At 33.8% G+C, this 6,000-nt stretch overlaps 1 long non-coding RNA gene across 1 annotated transcript in view; it reads right to left on the bottom strand.

Moving 5' to 3' along the window:
• Positions 1 to 469: 469 nt before the first annotated feature.
• The window catches only part of LOC141279161 (uncharacterized), a 342,510-nt gene continuing 336,979 nt past the window's right edge, over positions 470 to 6,000 (bottom strand). The window contains exon 4 of the long non-coding RNA XR_012333039.1: positions 470 to 1,425. This is a non-coding gene — a long non-coding RNA (uncharacterized lncRNA). The remainder of the gene's footprint in view (positions 1,426 to 6,000) is intronic.

Genomic DNA, 6,000 nt, shown 5'->3' with positions numbered 1-6,000 from the left:
CTACTAGCTCAGCCAGGTGATCAAGGTCAAGATCAACAGTAATAAATCTTGTTGATAACATGTACTCTTGACATGATGTGATAAAAATAGTGCTTTACTTCTGTGGATTCCTCCTCAAAACCTATAACCCCAGTCTAACCATCAGAAAAATATCAGACAAATCCCAATAGAGGGGCATTCTACAAAATATCTGATCAGTGTGGGTGGGAGAGGGAGACTACAAAGGTGTGAATTCTGGAAGGTTAAAATCACGATGCCATCTTGGAGGCTGTCTTCTATAATCTAGCCTCTGACTTTCAGTGATTCATATCCACTCCACACGCAAAATACATGAACACCTTCTCAAGACCCCTAAATATCTCAACCCATGACCCATGACAGTCAGCTCATGGTCTGGAATCTCATCATCTAAATCAAATCTGAGTGTGAATGAGATCCCGTAGGTGTTGTTCCTTACATACAGCTACTTGCGAATGGTTCCTCTTTATCTGAAGTCTGGAAAACTAAAGAGATAGTTATATGTCTCATACACTCAACATGTTGAGACAGGAATAGGATAAATGTTATGGACATTCTTCCTCAAAGACAGAAAATAATTGGCATACAATGGATACTGGTAAATTTGATTTTTGCTTAGAAACCATTCATTAATTTTAGCTTTCTTTGCCACCTGAAAAGGTTGGTAACCTTCAAAATCAGCAAGTCCCAGCTTCATTATTTAATGATCCTTCTATTAGCTTAACTTTCTCTTCTTTCATTTTGCTACAATCTGCCAGAAGAAACAAGATGACATTTTCAACCCTAGAGTTACAAATTTCTTTAGCTATATCACACAGTTCACTGGGCACATAGTCTAATTTGCACATTACTACAGGAAACAGGGTTGATAAACTTTATGCCACAACATAACGAGGATCCGCTTTCTTCCAATATTCAGTAGTATTTTTCTCACTTTAAGACCTCACCAGCAGCCTCCTCAGAGTTCAAAATTCTATAAACAGTGTTGAAGACATTTAATGATTTAACTAACAGTCTTCTCAAGATCCTTACAGCTTTCTCCAATTCCATTCCCCACCTGGTTCCAAATCATTCCTATATTTTAGGTTTTTGTTATGATAGTACCCAACTTCTGGTACCAAATCTACCTTGTAATTGTTGTGCAAAAATCACTCCCAAACTTAGTAGATTAAAACAACAAATACTTATTACTTTAAATAGTGTTTGAGGTACAGGAATTGAGGAGCAGGCTTTTCTGGGATTCTCTGGCTCAGTGTCTCTTATGAGGTCGCAGTCAAGCTGTCAGACAGGGATACAGTCTCTAAAGAAGAATTTATTGTGAACATACTCACATGTTTGTTTGTAGGAGAAGTTGAAGTTCCTCACAGTGCAGGTCATTTCATAAGGCTGTTCGTGAGCTGGCTTTCTCTAGAACAAGTGCAGAGAGAAAGAAGAAAGTAATCTTTTATAACTCAATCTTGAAAGTGTATTCTATTGGTCACATAGAACAATCCTGGTACAATTTGGGCAGGGACTATACAAAAAGGTATAATGGCAGAAGTTAGAATCATTGGGGACCATTTTTGGAGGCTACCAACCTCAGCAAGATATGTGAGTTTCCATGCAGGTAGAACAGTAGAGTTTGTTATAAAGGGTAGTTCACTTTTTTCCTCAATATAAAGCAGAGTCATCAGCTGAGATTGAGTAAGGCAAGTAAGTTATTAGATTTCTGTGGGAAGGAGTGAATATATGTGATATTCTTGGAGAATGGGAAGAAAACAGAGTAAGGATATATGGTAGGATTGCCATGCTATATTAAGCAACCACTTATTCTTAGTTATAAATTTAAAGTGCAACCAGTCAGCATAATATGTTTTCTCATAATGTTCTATTGCTTGTTAGGTAGGCTCAGTGTAGATGAACTGTTTAGTTTTAATAAGGTGGGAGTTTTGCAACAAAAGTGCAATGGAGTTTTTAAAAAGTTGCAGGAAACAAAAGCGTTTGACAAGAAATTATTAAATGCAATTAATGAACCTCTGTAATGGGTAAATATTGATACTAGGGAGCAGAGCTCAGACCAGAGTAATGGTTAGAGAGTAAACTACCTGAAAGAAAACACTTGTAAGTCTTCAGGAATGTATTAATGCTTTTCTGAAGAAAGAATTGCTGATATGTGAGTCATTAGATGGCATTTGCTATTATGCTTTGAGGAACTATCTAGAGGAATCGTTTTCTTAAGGAAAAAGAAATAAATTTAAATAAAAATTATTACAAGAAAAGGATTACATCACAAAATAATTTTAACACAAAATTAGTAAATGTATACTTTATGTTATATATACATACTGACCACAATTGTCTTTATACTCTACCTGTCATACAACAGACAGATCAGAAACAATAAAGACCTCCTTATTTCAATTTAATCTATTGTTTATAAATATATAACAAATTCAAATGACTTACCTTACTTAATTTCCTTTAAGCCTATCTTTGACATTGAGAAATGCATGTCTATTTGGAATGAAAAATTATTCCTCACTAAGGTTATAAATTTGGTATAATAAAATTATATTCCTATCACTTAGTAAATTTAGTCTAACCAAGATTGAGAAGATCTCAGAGAAAAAATAAATTTTCATATTATCATATTTTATTTGTGAATGAGGAAGAGGCTCTTACTTGTCTTCATATTGATGGAAATTATTTTCTCTTGATTGATTTCAACACAGGACAAATATTTTTAACAAATACTTTAAATTTTAAAAATGATTCAGCAGAAAACGAATCATGTTTAGCCATGCTTTTTTAAAGACAACAATTTCTTATAAGTAGCTCAGGTGAGAATAGCAGATTTTAGTCTCCTATTTGTTAAATAGCTCAGCTTCAAAAAGAAAGGTATTACTTTAGCTACTTAGAGGAAAAGCTGAGTGCTGAATTCTATGTCATCCTCTTTCCCTCTGAAAAGAATAACATTTTTAAAATATAAGAACCATTCAGTAAATGAAGAAAGTAGTTATATCAGTAGAATATCTATTTTTAATGTTCTATTTTTTATTTTATAGATTTTTCTATTTAAAATAATGAGGGGGAAAGAGAATGATTCCTTTAAATTCTTGTATTTATCATAAATTGCATAGAGTTTTAATACATAATTGTCATAACTGGAGGAAGGGTTCTGGTTAGACCCGCTTTTTATTCAGATTTGTTTTTGTGCAGATATGTTTAACTGGTCCATTTCCTACTTTTCTTCTTTTGTGATGTCAGCATTTAATATTATAAATTTCTCCTCAAATATCCCTTTTTATATATACCACAAACGTGGCAAAAGTATTTTCATTAGCAGTCAGTACTAAATATTTCTAATTTTCATGTTTCATTTCATTCATAATATTTTATTTTCATTTTTATTTGACACATGTGTTATAAAAAAGTGAGGATTTACATTTCCAACTTTAAGGGGATTTTCAGTTATCTTTTTATTATTTAATTGTAACTTAATTTCATTGTGGCCAGCAAATTGGTCTCAATTTTTTTGAGAAATTTTTAGGGCCCAATAGATAGTCAATTTTTAAATGTTACATGTTTGTTTGGAAAGAATATGTGTTTTCCAGTTCTAGCGGGGAGAGAGAGAGAGAGAGAGAGAGAGATACATACACAGATGGTAGATCAATGTAAGTATAGATACATACAGATACAGAGATACAGAGATAGATATATATATAATATGCATATACTGGACTAGTTATGTTTGAAATTTTCTTAAAATTTTCTATATTCATATTGATTTTGAGTCTGAATAATCCATAAACTAGTGAGAAAAGTGTGTGAAAATCTCTTCTAAGGAGTTGTTGATTTCTTCTGTATTTAATTTGTCAGGTTTTGCTTTATATATTTTCAGTCTATATAATTAAGCGCATACAACTTTATGGTTGTTACATATTCCTGGAAATTTGTATCTTTCAAAAGCATAAACTGGATTTTTAAAAAATTTCTAGCAATATATATTATATATATATTTTTTTGTCAAAAAGTCTATAGGTGTACAAACTTCTTTTCGGTTAGTCTTTTCCTTGTATATATATATATATATATATATATATATATATATATATATATATATATATTTTTTTTTTTTTTTTTGCCATGCCTTCACTTTCAAGTTTTCTCTGTCTATATTCCAGGTATGATTTTAGTAAACTGTGCAAAAATCACATTGTTTTCTAATCCAATTTGGCAATTTTTATCTTCATTGGAGGGTTAGTCCATTTGGATTAACCGTTGATGGATGTATTTGAATTAATTTCTAATATCTTGTGTTTTTTACTTAATCTCCTTTGTACATTGGGTTTTTTTTTTCTGTTCAGTATACTTTACACATCTTTTTTCTTTTCTCCTGACTTCTTTTGTATTACTGAATTTATATTTCTTTTCTCTGAATCCAGGTTTTCCCTCCTTGTTTTATGTGAGATTTTCTTATATAACCTCCCAACTTCATCCTGACCCTTAGAGAATGGTTCATTAAAATCAAGACTTTGTTTCCTGGTCCCCAAGGAAGTGGCTCATTAAAACTAAGGGGCTAGGCCATCAAAAATAAACATTAAGAGGAAAGATGCCAGATCTAAAGATTTTTTTCTTTAGGATCATCAGATTATCTTGTGTGGTTAATACCATTGAAGTACCTGACTAGAGTAGCAAGAGGAAATCCAACCCAGGCTCCATGCAACAAACATTTCCCTGGAGAAAAGGGTAACTCTTATAATTCTACCCAAAGACCATGTTTGTTTTTTGCAACTCCTTCACCTAAATTTGTTGCCTTTTCGCAATATCTACACAGTCCCCACATGTGCTAGCATGTATCCATGCTTCTTACTCGGGATTAATGTTTCCTTGTTGAATTGTTTAGTATCCTATAAGAAAAGAGAAACTTCTCTGGATATTTCAAGCATGAGAGACTTAATGCAGGGAATTGGATAAAGAACTGGAGGAGCAAAAGGAAAAGGAGAAAATGCACAAGGGACAGGAGGAACAAAAGGAAAAGAGATATCTAGAAGCTGCTTCCTCTTTCAGGTAGGAAGCTATGAGCCTGCACGTGTCACTGAAATGACAGAAGTGATGCTTTTGTTTTTTCTGCATTTAAAACTGGACTGCTTATGATTCAGAAGCCCGCAATCTTGTTGATGTTTTTGGAATTGCCCCTGATCCTAAGGCAACATGGGTCTATTTTCAGTCAACTGCTGCTCTCATTGCCAGCAATCACTGATAGAAGCAGAATATAAATAGCTCCAGCTTTCTTTCTGCCTTTCAATCTTTCACCTATACTTTCCCACTGGCAAAAGCTAACATGAAGTCAAGTATTAAGCAACTCTGGAAAGTGCAATTTGAGGCTTCCAGCCCCAATGAAGAAGAAAGTACAGGTTTCCCCCACTATCGGAAAGTAGAGCATTCCCATGAAAACTTTCATAATTGCCTAAAGTGAAGAAGCAATTAACTTGGGACACATCTTATTAACAGATGCACAAAATAAAATGAGATAAAGCATAGACACAGTTCAAAGTTACAGCGGCTTGATGCTGAGATGCTGAGTGAATTTCCAGGGGAAGGAGCTTGCTGGTGCCACTCCTGCTGCTTAGGGTGCAGGCTGCCTTTATAACAGCTGGCTGCAAAACAAACACTGAATGCTATTTTCACTTTTTACCTTTTTTGTAAAAGTGAAAATCCTCTTTGTATTTCTTTCAATTAGTGAAAACTAATGTAGGTACTACATGTAGGTACCATTGTAGGTCTTTTGTAAAAACAAAGCATAAGGCAAACTTTCAAAAAGTGGCGGACACCTGTATAGGTGTACCAACGTGGGAGGGAGACTAGATGTTAGAGTCTACCCCTTCCACAACTCAGCATCCATATACATTTCTCTACTTGCTAAAGACTGAATGTTTGTGTCCCCCCTCAAAATTCACACATTGACACCTAATCTCCAATGTGTTGGTATTTGAAGGTGGG

The sequence above is a fragment of the Tursiops truncatus genome, chromosome 7 (assembly GCF_011762595.2).
Source record: "Tursiops truncatus isolate mTurTru1 chromosome 7, mTurTru1.mat.Y, whole genome shotgun sequence".
NCBI lineage: Eukaryota > Metazoa > Chordata > Mammalia > Artiodactyla > Delphinidae > Tursiops > Tursiops truncatus.
The sequence above is the reverse complement of the archived record's forward strand: the minus strand, read 5'-3'. Positions and strand labels throughout refer to the sequence as shown.